Source organism: Siphateles boraxobius, unplaced genomic scaffold (genome assembly GCF_051911475.1).
Source record: "Siphateles boraxobius isolate OS27281-9 unplaced genomic scaffold, OSU_SipBor_1 19, whole genome shotgun sequence".
Lineage (NCBI taxonomy): Eukaryota > Metazoa > Chordata > Actinopteri > Cypriniformes > Leuciscidae > Siphateles > Siphateles boraxobius.
The window spans coordinates 2,182,613-2,197,177 of NW_027508799.1; the positions used below are offsets into that span (position 1 = coordinate 2,182,613).

The following is a 14,565-nucleotide window of genomic DNA, read 5'->3' on the forward strand; positions in this document are numbered from 1 at the left end:
GCATGATAAGCGAGCGCTCTACCATTTGAGCTAATTCCCCTCGATGATGGAGAGAAGGTGTCCATCGCTCTCAAAGACAAAGACGAGGCGCGATCCCTAGCACGTGTGCAGGTGCTGCAGCGTGATTTCCAATGACCACAAAAAAACAGGCCGCATTTTCTCTGTGCTGGCAACTTTGCACTGGCTACCTTTTAATTTAATTTAATCAAAAAATTGCGCTTTGACTCCAGCGATCCGAGTTCAAATCTCGGTGGAACCTTTTTAGGTTCTTTGTGGAAGGGAGGGAAAAAACAGAGGTGATGCGCAACTGCTGACGTGGCGGTGAAATTGGCACTCTCAAACCGAGTCGGAATCGGGGAAACATGGGCTTAAAAAGCAAAGGCTTCATTTGCTCCTTGCTATCGTGCTTCTGGACTCAATGACTTAAATCTCTGCTGCTCATGGGAAAAGTTGACACACGCCAAGGTTCCATGGTGTAATGGTTAGCAGTCTGGGCTCTGAATCCAGCGATCCGAGTTCAAATCTCGGTGGGACCTGCTTTTCCAGGAATGTGTGCAGTACCTCGTTCAAAAAAACTTTTTCGGCAGCACTGAGCCGCAAGAGCTCATCTAGGTAGTGCCCCTTGAAGGGGGGGCGTAAAAAGGATGGACAGCCCTGGAGAAAGCAGGCATCGATCCCACTACCTCTCGCATGCTAAGCAAGCGCTCTACCATTTGAGCTAATTCCCCTCCATGATGGAGAAAAGGTGTCCATCGCTCTCAAAGACAAAGACGAGGCGCGATCCCTAGCACGTGTGCAGGTGCTGCAGCGTGATTTCCAATGACCACAAAAAAACAGGACGCATTTCCTCTCTGCTGGCAACTTTGCACTGGATACCTTTTAATTGTAGATTTAATCAAAAAATTGCGCTTTGACTCCAGCGATCCAAGTTCCAATCTCGGTAGAACCTTTTCAGGTTCTTTGCGGAAGGGAGGGAAAAAACAGAGGTGATGCGCAACTGCTGACGTGGCGGTGAAATTGGCACTCTCAAACCGAGTCGGAATTGGGGAAACATGGGCTTAAAAAGCAAAGGCTTCATCTGCTTTTTCCTATCGTGCTTCTGTACTCAATGACTTAAATCCTTGCTATCGTGCTTCTGGACTCAATGACTTAAATCCTGCTGCTCATGGGAAAAGTTGACACACGCCAAGGTTCCATGGTGTAATGGTTAGCACTCTGGGCTCTGAATCCAGCGATCCGAGTTCAAATCTCGGTGGGACCTGCTTTTGCCAGGAATGTGTGCAGTACCTCGTTTGAAAAAACTTTTTCGGCAGCACTGAGCCGCAAGAGCTCATCTAGGTAGTGCCCCTTGAAGGGGGGCGTAAAAAGGATGGACAGCACTGGAGAATGCAGGCATCGATCCCACTACCTCTCGCTTGCGCCTACTGCTTCCTACCGATTGAGCCAAAGTAAGCCCAAAGTAAGCCCACGTGAGCCAATCGTGTTTCTCTGCTGTGGCTTACTTTTGACCAATCGCGTTCTCTCCTGTGGCTTACTTTTGACCAATCGTGTTTCTCTCCTGTGGCTTACTTTTGACCAATCGCCTTTCTCTCCTGTGGCTTACTTTTGACCAATCGCGTTTCTCTCCTGTGGCTTACTTTTGACCAATCGGCGACCGCTATTATTAGGCAAGGCAAGGCAAGGCAAGTTTATTTATATAGCACATTTCATACACAATGGTAATTCAAAGTGCTTTACATAGAAGAAATTAAAATAATCAAAAGAAATCAGAATAATTAAAACAGTTTGGAATAAAAGATAAAATACAGAAATAATCAAATGAAATCAGAATAATTAAAACATAAAATAAAATACAGTGCAAACAGTCGGACAAACAGTGGCACAGTGCTCATTCAGTAAATGCACAGTTAAACAGATGTGTTTTGAGTCTGGATTTGAATGTGACTACTGTAGGAGCACATCTGATCTCTTCTGGAAGCTGGTTCCAGCTGCGGCTGGCATAGTAGCTAAAAACAGACTCGCCATGCTTAGAGTGAACCCTTGGTATTTCTAGCCGATGTGATCCAAATGATCTGAGTGATCTGTTGGGTTTATATTCACTGAGCATATCCTAGGCCATTGAATGATTTATATACCAGTAATAATACTTTAAAATCAATCCTAAATGTAACTGGCAGCCAGTGTAAAGACCTGAGGACTGGTGTGATGTGTTCATATTTTCTGGTTCTGCTCAGAATCCTAGCAGCAGCGTTCTGTATGAGCTGCAACTGTCTTATGGTCTTTTTGGGAAGGCCAGTGAGAAGTCCATTACAATAATCCACCCTACTGGTGATGAAAGCATGCACAAGTTTTTCTAAGTCTTGACTGGAAACAAAGCATCTAATTCTTGCAATATTTTTCAGGTGATAATATGCTGATTTAGTTATTGCTTTGACATGACTACTGAAACTAAGGTCTGACTCTAGAGACACACCCAGATTCCTGACTTGATTTTTAGTTGTTTGACCCCTAGACTGAAGGTATGCGTTCACCTTGAGAACTTCATCTTTGTTTCCAAACGCAATGACTTCAGTTTTGTCTTTGTTTAACTGAAGAAAGTTTTGGCACATCCAATTGTTTACTTCATCAATGCATTGGCAAAGGGAGTCAATGGGGCTGTAATCGTTAGGCGATAGGGATAAGTAGAGCTGTGTGTCGTCTGCATAGCTATGGTAAGCGATTTGGTTCTTTCTCATTATTTGGCTCATTGGGAGCATGTACAGGTTTAATAGGAGTGGCGCAAGAATTGAGCCTTGAGGGACTCCGCATGTCATGGATGTCCACTCAGACTTATGGTCTCCTATACTCACATAATAACCTCTGCCTCCTAAGTATGACCTGAACCATTTTAGGACTATCCCAGAAAGCCCGACCCAGTTTTCCAGCCTGTCAAGAAGTATTTTGTGATCGACAGTGTCAAATGCAGCACTGAGGTCGAGTAGTACCAGCACTGATAATTTGCCTGTATCAGTATTTAAGCGAATATCATTTATTATCTTTATGAGCGCGGCCTCTGTACTGTGGTGCGGTCGGAAACCAGATTGAAAATGGTCAAAGTATCCATTCGAGCTTAAGAATTTGTTCAGCTGATTGAAGACAACTTTTTCAATGATCTTGCCTATGAAAGGAAGATTTGATATCGGTCTATAGTTGTTTAATATGGTCTTATCCAGATTGCTCTTTTTCAGGAGGGGCTTGACGACAGCAGTTTTCAGGGAGGTCGGAAAACTCCCAGAGAGAAGTGAGGCATTTACCACTTCCAGGAGATCTGCTTCTAAGCTGTGTAACACATTTTTGAAAAAAGATGTGGGAAGTGCGTCAAGGGCGCAGGTTGATGTTATTAGTTGCTGTACGGTTTCTTCCAAAATTTTGCCATCAATTTCTTCGAAATCAGACATAGTGGCTACTTTCTCGTGCTGTTGTCTGATCTGCCTGACCCCAGCGCAACTCAAGGATGAGCTGATCACCTTTCTGATATTATTGATTTTCTCAGAGAAGAAAGAAGTAAACTCACTGCACTTTCTCACTGAGAGCATTTCACTGGGAATCTGGCTTGGGGGGGTTGTCGGTCTCTCTACAGTAGCAAAAAGAGTGCGCGTGTTGTTTATATTGCTGTTTATAATATTCGAGAAAAAGTCTGTCTAGCTTTGCTTAGTTCCTTATTGAAAGCATGGATGCTGTCTTTGTAGATGTTATAATGGACTACAAGTTTTGTCTTCCGCCACATGCGCTCTGCTTTTCTGCATTGTCTTTTCATATTTTGCACTCCTGTTGAGTTTCTCCAAGGTGCTTTTTGTCTGCCACTCTTCTTCCTGCCTTTCACAGGAGCAATATCATCAATTACACTCTTAACTTTTGAGTTAAAAGAATCAAGGAGAAAATCAACAGAGTCAGCAGATATGCTTGGTGTTAAAGATATAGCCTTCATAAATAGTACACTAGTGTTCTCATTTAAGCATCTCTTCTTGACAGACACAGATCTAGCTTCAATGGCAGGAGAGATCAATATATCAAAGAAAATACAAAAATGATCAGACAGTGCTACATCCTTAATAACAATTGATGAAATGTTTAGACCCTTACTGATAAGTAAATCTAGAGTGTGTCCACGATTATGTGTGGGTCCATGTACATGCTGAGTCAGATCAAAAGTTTTTAAAACAGTTTTGATTTCTTTTGCCATATTGTTTTCTGCATTATCTATGTGAATGTTAAAATCTCCAGCAATGGCAAAGCAGTCAAACTCTGAGGAAATTGTTGATAACAGTTCTGTTAAGTTCTCAGCAAAAGCTGGAGAGTATTTTGGAGGCCTGTAAACAATGATAAGTAAAATGCGTGGAGCACCTTTTAACACAATACCCAGATACTCGAAAGACGGGTAATTCCCAAATGATATTTGCTTACATTGATAGACATCTTTATAAAGAGCAGCTAAACCTCCGCCTCTTCTGACAGCTCTGCAGACACTCATACAAGTAAAGTTAGGAGGGGCTGTTTCATTGAGGACTGTTGCACTGCAACTTTCTTCTAGCCAAGTTTCATTTAGCAACATAAAATCCAGGTTGTATGTGGTTATTAAGTCGTTGACTAAAAGTGATTTATTTTTAAGTGAGCGGATGTTTAAAAGTGCTAACTTAACAGTCTTACTTTTTGTCCCCACAGCAATCTTGGTATATCGTGTAATAGGCACCAGATTAGATGGGTTTGCTGTACGGCTTTTGAAGGCCTTAGACTTTCTATCATGTAATCGAACAGCAATAGAAAAAGATACAGGCACACTGGGTTCCCGCTTCTTCTGTAAACATTTGAGAAAGTTATTGTTATCATAGCGGGGACCCGACACATATCACTGAGAGCTGGTATCAGTTGTTTTTGGTTCACCTCGAGCCGCTGGAGGAGGGTGTGGGCCCTGGCACTGTGGCAGAGGCCGAAGAGCTCTCACAGGAGGAGGGGGAGGAGGAGGGGGAGGGGGAGGGGGAGGGCGAGCTGGGCCCGCAGGCTTTGGTGGTTGTGGGGCCTGGCGTTTTTTGGTTGGTATCTGGGGGCTCGCAGCAAAAGAGTGGGATAGTCTAGTTCCAGCATGCACCAGTTGTTCCATTTTCTCTGAGAAGCACAGAAGTGGAGATGCTGGAGAGAGTGATAATGTTTCCGGTGAGAGGGATTTTTGCTCTGGTGTTATTGGAGGCTTTAATATGCTGTCCTGGTTTCCCTGGCTGTTTTCCAGAAAGTCGTCTATGGGTGCTGTATCTTGGAGCAGTGCTGGTATGTCACAGTCTGTCTGTGGTGAGCTCTGTGGGCAGGGCTCAGCTGAGATTGTGTCCGTGAGCAGAGGTTGTTGTGGCTGAGTGGTGTTATCACTGTCCTTGTGTGATGTGTCAACCGCATGTCCATGCAGGTGCTGAAGTGAAATCCTGTGGTCATTCATACTGTATCCAGGTGTGTGTGTGCCATTCAGGTTGAGTGGATTGGCACACATTGCAGAAGGATGACGGAGGGAGAAGTAGATATTGTCCTTTAGCACTCTTGAACCAAGTTTGTTTGGGTGGTGGCCATCCTGTTGAAACAGTTGCCTCTGACTCCAGAAAAGATTGAAGTTGTCAATAAAGTTCACTCCTTTTATATTGCAGGTTTTTTGCAGCCATGTATTAAGCCCAAGCAACCGTGAAAACCTGTTTGTTCCTCTTGCTGGGAGTGGTCCACTGATGAATGTTTGAACTTTCAGTCTTTTAAGTGTTTCAAAAAGTTCATTGAAATCCTTTTTAAGAAGTTCCGACTGCTCTTTATGAATATCATTCTTCCCCACATGAATGATGAGTCGATTTGCAGTCTTATGTTTCATCAGAATGTTCTGAAGTTCCCTGTTTACATCAGAAGTTGTTGCTTGTGGAAGGCAGCACGTTGTTGTATCCCTGCTATTAATGTTTCTGATTACGGAGTCGCCCACTATCAGAGTCCTGGGCTCGGCTGCACTGTGAGCTGAGTGCCGCTGTCTGCTCGACCTTGAGCCCCAGTTAGCATCAGTGTTAGCTACTGGCTGATTCTATCTGTGTGCGATCACATTCATCAAATTTGGGGATTCCTCATTCATTAATACTTCAAATCTGTTCTCAAGATGTATAGGCGGTGGTAGGAGACCAGTGTTTGCAGTCCTTGTCAGAGCCGTATCTGGGGTAGAGGATGCTACTGCAGTAATATGTAATGCTCGTGACAATCTGATGTCTCGAGTGCCTTTGGGTCTCGCACCCTGTTTGTGCCATCGATTAGTAAAACGATCGGCTTGTTTCTCTACACTCAGTATGGCCTGTCGAGAAGCACTAGATTCATGGGACTCACCGGCTGTATGCTGAGGACGTCCCTGACGAAGCTCTGTTGTGTGTTCCGTCTGGTTTGGTGGTCCCGCAATTAACTTTGTTTCAAGAATTGCAATCCTTTGTAAAAGTCTGTGGCAGTTGGAACAGCAGGTAGATTCCAGAGGAGGCATTTTCTTATCCTTATGAATGTAGGCAGTTGTGTTTTCTCTTCCCCGGAATGTAAGCTTTCAGTGGGAGGCTGGTCGAATAAAATAATTCTGCTTTTTTTTGTAGTAATCCAAGCGTTTGAGCACTGTGCTGATTTGCTGAAGTTAAAATTAGGTGATAAAAGGAGATAAATTATAGAAATATAAAAGCGATAGAGCAAAGCGCGGAGCAGTAAGCGAGAGCGTCCGAACAGTAGCTGAGCAGGAAGTTGTCGTCATCAGTAGTAATTATCGTCATCTTTGCAACAGGTAAGTCTATTCTTCACGACTGTATAATCGATCATTATTTATTCATAAACAGTGTTTGTTTTTAGACAATTAAACATGCCAATAAAGCTAGCTGGCGTGTAATAGCACACGTTTTCTTCTGTACATGTGAACCTGCAACTTTACCATGATATACAGTAAAAAACATGCCACTACTGTCAAGATAATTAGCCGACCGCTAATTAAGCTATATCCTCCTTAAACCATTTTTTTTGTTGTTGTTAATTTAGTATTTTTTTGTGTCATTCATTACATTATTTTGAGCACAAGAAGATTTTTACTAAAACCTTTTAAAAAAAAGTTTAATTCATATATGTTATACTATACTATGTTATACACCAGTATACATATTTATGTTATCTTTTTAAATACTATGTTATACATATTTAAAAAGACATGAATAGGCAAAAACAAGTGTTTTTTTGTTTCAACAAATGATTCTCAACTATGTTATAAAAGATATACCAAAACGATTTGATATACCATTTTAAGTTTTAGATCTGTTTGATGATCATATTATTATGAATTGTCATAAACGCCTTTATGTTATATTTGGTGTTTCTTAGTAATCTCTGCCACAAAAGCTAAACAAAACAAAACGATTTAAGCATGGCATGATACCAGCAAGATTGTACCAAGAAGTGTTATTGATTTTCTTATTAATAAGTTCATCACACTATTTACAATTTGTACACAAGGCAATTCAAAGTGATTCACAGTTGTATAAAAACAATAATGCTTATGCTCATAATAATAATAATCATTAATTATTATAATATTATAATAATTAATTACATAAAAAATAAATGCTGTAGTAAAATACTTTCAGTTGGAATATGACAGCTATGTAACGTTCTGTTTATGCCTGTGTCCTTTCAGATTATGTATGCGTACCCGGTTTTACGAAGAACCTCTGAGGGTCGACTCCTTATGGGGCCAACTGAGGAGGCCAATAGGAGGAAGATCGTGTTGGCAGGGAGGGCCAGGTGTAAGGAGCAGGTCCTGGCTGAGGCCACTGCCTTTGTGAGGCAGAATGGAGGGAATCCTGGAGACCAGTTCCTGGTTCTGGCTCACTGCAAGATCCAGTTTGGGAAACACCAGGGTCAGAGGTTCCTGTGGCTGCTGGAGAACTCACTGGGGTATGCCTGCTATCTGGTCAGCAGCATTTTGGGGGAGGAGGAGAGGGACAACCCGCTGTCTGACAACAAACACCTGTTCCTCAGATACACCTCGCAGATCAGGGAGGTAGGCGAGGCTGTGGAGGTGTGTCATATAAAACAGGCCATGCTGCAGGAGGCCCAGAGGACAGGAGACTCTGGATGTCTGATGGTGGAGTTTGGGGATTTTAAGGGTAGGTCAATGAAGGAGGTGTATGAGGACCCAAACAAGGAGGCCCAGGCTATTATCATCACCTACCTGAAGAAGGCAAAGGCCGGGCCTAACACCAATATGGCCCTTTTCAAAGCATACGTGCTGAAGAGGCAGGCTCCAGCCCACGTGCCCACCACCACTGTGCCCACTGCATCTGTCCTCACTGCTGCTGTGCCCACTGCCACTGTGTCTGTTCCTCCTCCACCTACTGCCACTAAGAACAGGCCACTGCTGGCGACCAATGTGAAGGCCCTGTTGGTGTGGGGGAAGCATTTATCTGCTTCACAACTGGCACAAAAGATTTTGTCTCCAGCCAAACCCTGTAAGTGATTTGCAAGCTTTAAAATCATTACAGTATATATTATGCAGTATATATGTCTAACGAAAATACGTGTTCAACAGCTGCAGGACCACGTGTACCACCTGCGTCTGAGTCCGCAGCCCGGAGACAGCTCTTTACATGTGGTGAGTATCACTTAACGCATACAAGTGTGTTGGTGACATGTGCTTAGTGTTTTATGTTATTTTACAGACTCTGCTGCTACGGATTTTTTTGAGGAGGAAGATGACCTGGAGATGGCAACTGTAGCCTCGCAAGCTGAGGAACAACTTCCTCAAGGTATGTAAATCTTAAACAATATTTTACAAACAATTACAAATAAAACAAAACAGTATTTTTTAAATGACATATTATTTTATTTCACAACACAGAGGAATGGCACTTCTCAGGTGTCAATCTACATTCACTCTTTGAGTGAACATCCTCAAAGGAAAAAAGATAATTTAAAGGTGTATGTAAAAGGTTTTGTTTCATTTTTTATCGTAATCACTGACTAAAGCTCATTCTTGTCATCTCACACTTCCCCCACTCCCCTTGGAATAAGTGGCTGTTGTAGTGTTTGGTCTGCTTCGCTTCACACTTGGCTGATCCCATCTTTTTTTCTTCTTGTATTTCTTCTAATGGTGCTTGGATGAAAAACAGGATGATTTTCACTGCTTCCTTCCATCTTTTCATCATCATGTCATCTCTCTACTAATCATACATGCTTTGCAGTAAACCTTGTAATCGCAGTAGCTGTCCAGCAGAGCTGAGAAAGTCATCCAGTGAAAGTCTAAAACAATAAGATAATTTTGTTGTGTTTTTTTACGCTCCAGCCACTGCAGGCTCGAGAGGCCCTGCTCCTGCCCCGGCTCGTGCTACTGCCCCTGCTCCTGCCCCTTATCCTGCTCCTCCAGCATTGTGGACCCCTGGCCAGGTGTCCCAGTCGCCTGCAGAGCTTCCTGTCCACTGGAAAGAGCAACTCCCATCTTTCCAGCAAGGCCTTCAACCCCTGTCCCTCTGCACCAGGACCATCCTCACTACAGCCACTCACAGGACTGAAGCGCCCTGCCCAGCCTCCTCTGCAGTCTCCTCCTCTGCGCCCTGCCCAGCCTCCTCTGCAGTCTCCTCCTCTGCGCCCTGCCCAGCCTCCTCTTCAGTCTCCTCCTCTGCGCCCTGCCCAGCCTCCTCTGCAGTCTCCTCCTCTGCGCCCTGTTCAGCCTCCTCTGCAGTCTCCTCCACAGCCTTCTGTCCAGCCAAGTGCTGCCTCTGCTCCTGCAACATCAACTGGGTCCAGTGTTGCAGACCAGGCTCCTGTAAGTAAGCTTCTCATTATTCGTGTGCAGGTGCTGCAGCGTGATTTCCAATGACCACAAAAAAAGAGGCCGCATTTCCTCTGTGCTGGAAACTTTGCACTGGCTACCTTTTAATTGTAGATTTAATCAAAAAATTGCGCTTTAAGCCATGCAAGCTGAAATGTTTGCGGCTCGGCAGCAGCAGGGAGGATGTATGTTTCGCTCATTGGTATAGGGGTATGATTCTCGCTTAGGGTGCGAGAGGTCCCTGGTTCAAATCCCGGATGAGCCCATTATTAGGCTTTGCTTTTAATCTCTTCAGCCTGATTAGGGCAACCAGGATATTTATATCCCGGGTTTCGGCAGAGGAACCACGTCCGCCTCTTTTAGTCTACCTGATTCCACCTAGCCTCATCGGTATCTGCCTCTCAGACAGCCAGCTATCAGGAAGTGTTGGTTCCATGGTGTAATGGTTAGCACTTTGGGCTTTGAATCCAGCGATCCAAGTTCCAATCTCGGTAGAACCTTTTTAGGTTCTTTGATGAAGGGTGGGAAAAAGCAGAGGTGATGCGCAACTGCTGACGTGGCAGTGAAATTGGCAATCTCAAACAGAGTCGGAATTGGGGAAACATGGGCTTAAAAAGCAAAGGCTTCATTTGCTCCTTGCTATCGTGCTTTTGGACTCAATGACTTAAATCTCTGCTGCTCATGGGAAAAGTTGACACACGCCAAGGTTCCATTGTGTAATGGTTTGCACTCTTGGCTCTGAATCCAGCGATCCGAGTTCAAATCTCGGTGGGACCTGCTTTTGCCAGGAATGTGTGCAGTACCTCGTTCGAAAAAACTTTTTCGGCAGCACTGAGCCGGAAGAGCTCATCTAGGTAGTGCCTCTTGAAAGGGGGCGTATAAAGGATGGACAGCACTGGAGAATGCAGGCATCGATCCCGCTACCTCTCGCATGCTAAGCGAGCGCTCTACCATTTGAGCTAATTCCCCTCGATGATGGAGAGGAGGTGTCCATCGCTCTCAAAGACAAAGACGAGGTGCGATCACTGGCTACCTTTTAATTGTAGATCCGAGTTCAAATCTCGGTGGGACCTGCTTTTGCCAGGAATGTGTGCAGTACCTCGTTCGAAAAAACTTTTTCGGCAGCACTGAGCCGCAAGAGCTCATCTAGGTAGTGCCCCTTGAAGTGGGGCGTAAAAAGGATGGACAGCACTGGAGAATGCAGGCATCGATCCTACTACCTCTCGCTTGCGCCTACTGCTTCCTACCGATTGAGCCAAAGTAAGCCCAAAGTAAGCCCACGTGAGCCAATTGTGTTTCTCTGCTGTGGCTTACTTTTGACCAATCGTGTTCTCTCCTGTGGCTTACTTTTGACCAATCGTGTTTCTCTCCTGTGGCTTACTTTTGACCAATCGCCTTTCTCTCCTGTGGCTTACTTTTGACCAATCGCGTTTCTCTCCTGGCTCTGCTCCTGTGGCTTACTTTTGACCAATCGGCGACCGCTGTTATTATCGTCATCTTTGCAATCTTTGCAACAGGTAAGTCTATTCTTCACGACTCTATAATCGATCATTATTTATTCATAAACAGTGTTTGTTTTTAGACAATTAAACATGGCAATAAAGCCAGCTAGCGTGTAATAGCACACATTTTCTTCTGTACATGTGAACCTGCAACTTTACCATGATATACAGTAAAAAAAATTGTCACTACTGTCAAGATAATTAGCCGACCGCTAATTAAGCTATATCCTCCTTAAACCATTTTTTTGTTGTTGTTAATTTAGTATTTTTTGTGTCATTCATTACATTATTTTGAGCACAAGAAGATTTTTACTAAAACCTTTAAAAAAAAAAGTTTAATTCATATATGTTATACTATACTATGTTATACACCAGTATACATATTTATGTTATCTTTTTAAATACTATGTTATACATATTTAAAAAGACATGAATAGGCAAAAACAAGTGTTTTTTTGTTTCAACAAATGATTCTCAACTATGTTATAAAAGATATACCAAAACGATTTGATATACCATTTTAAGTTTTAGATCTGTTTGATGATCATATTATTATGAATTGTCATAAACGCCTTTATGTTATATTTGGTGTTTCTTAGTAATCTCTGCCACAAAAGCTAAACAAAACAAAACGATTTAAGCATGGCATGATACCAGCAAGATTGTACCAAGAAGTGTTATTTATTTTCTTATTAATTAGTTCATCACACTATTTACAAATTGTACACAAGGCAATTCAAAGTGATTCACAGTTGTATAAAAAACAATAATGCTTATGCTCATAATAATAATAATCATTAATTATTATAATATTATAATAATTAATTACATAAAAAAAATGCTGTAGTAAAATACTTTCAGTTGGAATATGACAGCTATGTAACGTTCTGTTTATGCCTGTGTCCTTTCAGATTATTTATGCATACCCGGTTTTACGAAGAACCTCTGAGGGTCGACTCCTTATGGGGCCAACTGAGGAGGCCAATAGGAGGAAGATCGTGTTGGCAGGGAGGGCCAGGTATAAAGAGGAGGTCTTGGCTGAGGCAACTGCCTTTGTGAGGCAGAATGGAGGGAATCCTGGAGACCAGTTCCTGGTTCTGGCTCACTGCAAGATCCAGTTTGGGAAACACCAGGGTCAGAGGTTCCTCAGGCTGCTGAAGAACTCACTGTGGTATGCCTGCTATCTGGTCAGCAGCATTTTGGGGGAGGAGGAGAGGGACAACCCGCTGTCGGACAACAAACACCTGTTCCTCAGATACACCTCGCAGATCAGGGAGGTAGGCGAGGCTGTAGAGGTGTATCAGAAAAAAACAGGCCATGCTGCAGGATGCCCACAGGACAGGAGACTCTTGGTGTCTGATGGTGGAGTTTGGGGATTTTAAGGGTAGGTCAATAAAGGAGGTGTATGAGGACCCAAGCAAGGAGGCCCAGGCTCTCATCACCTACCTGAAGAAGGCAAAGGCCGGGCCTAACACCAATATACCCCTTTTCAAAGCATACGTGCTGAAGAGGCAGGCTCCAGCCCACGTGCCCACCGCCACTGTGCCCACTGCATCTGTCCTCACTGCTGCTGTGCCCACTGCCACTGTGTCTGTTCCTCCTCCACCTACTGCCACTAAGAACAGCCCACTGCTGGCGACCAATGTGAAGGCCCTGTTGGCGCGGGGGAAGCATTTATTTGCTTCACAGCTGGCACAAAAGATTTTGTCTCCAGCCAAACCCTGTAAGTGGGTACGTTTTTTCTTTTTTCTCCAGCCACTGCAGGCTCCAGAGGCCCTGCTCCTGCCCCGGCTCGTGCTACTGCCCCTGCTCCTGCCCCTTATCCTGCTCCTCCAGCATTGTGGACCCCTGGCCAGGTGTCCCAGTCGCCTGCAGAGCTTCCTGTCCACTGGAAAGAGCAACTCCCATCTTTCCAGCAAGGCTTTCAACCCCTGTCCCTCTGCACCAAGACCATCCTCACTACAGCCACCCACAGGACTGCAGCGCCCTGCCCAGCCTCCTCTGCAGTCTCCTCCTCTGCACCCTGCCCAGCCTCCTCTGCAGTCTCCTCCTCTGCGCCCTGCCCAGCCTCCTCTGCAGTCTCCTCCTCTGCGCCCTGCCCAGCCTCCTCTGCAGTCTCCTCCTCTGCGCCCTGCTCAGCCTCCTCTGCAGTCTCCTCCACAGCCTTCTGTCCAGCCAAGTGCTGCCTCTGCTCCTGCAACATCAACTGAGTCCAGTGTTGCAGACCAGGCTCCTGTAAGTAAGCTTCTCATTATTCGTGTGCAGGTCCTGCAGCGTGATTTCCAATGACCACAAAAAAAGAGGCCCCATTTCCTCTGTGCTGGAAACTTTGCACTGGCTACCTTTTAATTGTTGATTTAATCAAAAAATTGCGCTTTAAGCCATGGAAGCTGAAATGTTTGCGGCCCGACAGCAGCAGGGAGGATGTATATTTCGGCTCTTTGGTCTAGGGGTATGATTCTCGCTTAGGGTGCGAGAGGTCCCGGGTTCAAATCCCGGACGAGCCCATTATTAGGCTTTGCTGTTAATCTCTTCAGCCTGATTAGGGCAACCAGGATATCTCTGAGCAATTGGGGATAAAATGTGCCAGAGAGAGGCCGGTTAGCTCAGTTGGTTAGAGCGTGGTGCTAATAACGCCAAGGTCGCGGGTTCGATCCCCGTACGGGCCACTGATTTTCTCTCTGTGACCTTCGCTCTGCTCTGCTCTTCTCGAAAATGACGATCGGTCTCCCATACATGCATGCTGGCTAAACCGCACAAGTACCTGGCCGAAATAGCTCAGTTGGGAGAGCGTAAGACTGAAGATTTAAAGGTCCCTGGTTCAATCCCGGGTTTCGGCAGAGGAACAACCTCGCCTCTTTTAGTCTACCTGATTCCACCTCTCAGACAGCCAGTTAGCAGGGTGTTTTGGTTCCATGGTGTAATAGTTAGCACTCTGGGCTTTGAATCCAGCGATTCGAGTTAAAATCTCGGTGTAACCTTTTTAGGATCTTTGCGGAAGGGAGGGGAAAAACAGAGGTGATGCGCAAACTGCTGACGTGGCGGTGAAATTGGCACTCTCAAACCGAGTCGGAATTGGGGAAACATGGGCTTAAAAAGCAAAGGCTTCTTTTGCTCCTTGCTATCGCGCTTCTGGACTGAATGACTTACATCTCTGCACCACATGGGAAAAGTTGACACATGCCGAGGTTCCATGGTGTAAGGGTTCGCACTCTGGGCTCTGAATCC

General features: G+C 44.7%; 5 non-coding genes across 5 annotated transcripts; all 5 read left to right on the forward strand.

Annotated features, from left to right (window-relative positions):
* The first annotated feature begins 464 nt into the window (after nt 1-464).
* On the forward strand, nt 465-536 carry trnaq-cug (transfer RNA glutamine (anticodon CUG)). The gene has a single exon. It is a non-coding gene; the product is annotated as a tRNA-Gln (tRNA).
* Nucleotides 537-1,189: 653 nt separating this feature from the next.
* On the forward strand, nt 1,190-1,261 carry trnaq-cug (transfer RNA glutamine (anticodon CUG)). The gene has a single exon. It is a non-coding gene; the product is annotated as a tRNA-Gln (tRNA).
* A 12,511-nt stretch (nt 1,262-13,772) lies between these two features.
* trnap-agg (transfer RNA proline (anticodon AGG)) lies at nt 13,773-13,844 on the forward strand. The gene has a single exon. It is a non-coding gene; the product is annotated as a tRNA-Pro (tRNA).
* Nucleotides 13,845-13,932: 88 nt separating this feature from the next.
* Nucleotides 13,933-14,006, forward strand: trnai-aau (transfer RNA isoleucine (anticodon AAU)). Its single transcript has one exon. It is a non-coding gene; the product is annotated as a tRNA-Ile (tRNA).
* A 98-nt stretch (nt 14,007-14,104) lies between these two features.
* trnaf-gaa (transfer RNA phenylalanine (anticodon GAA)) lies at nt 14,105-14,177 on the forward strand. The gene has a single exon. It is a non-coding gene; the product is annotated as a tRNA-Phe (tRNA).
* The last annotated feature ends 388 nt before the right edge of the window (nt 14,178-14,565 follow it).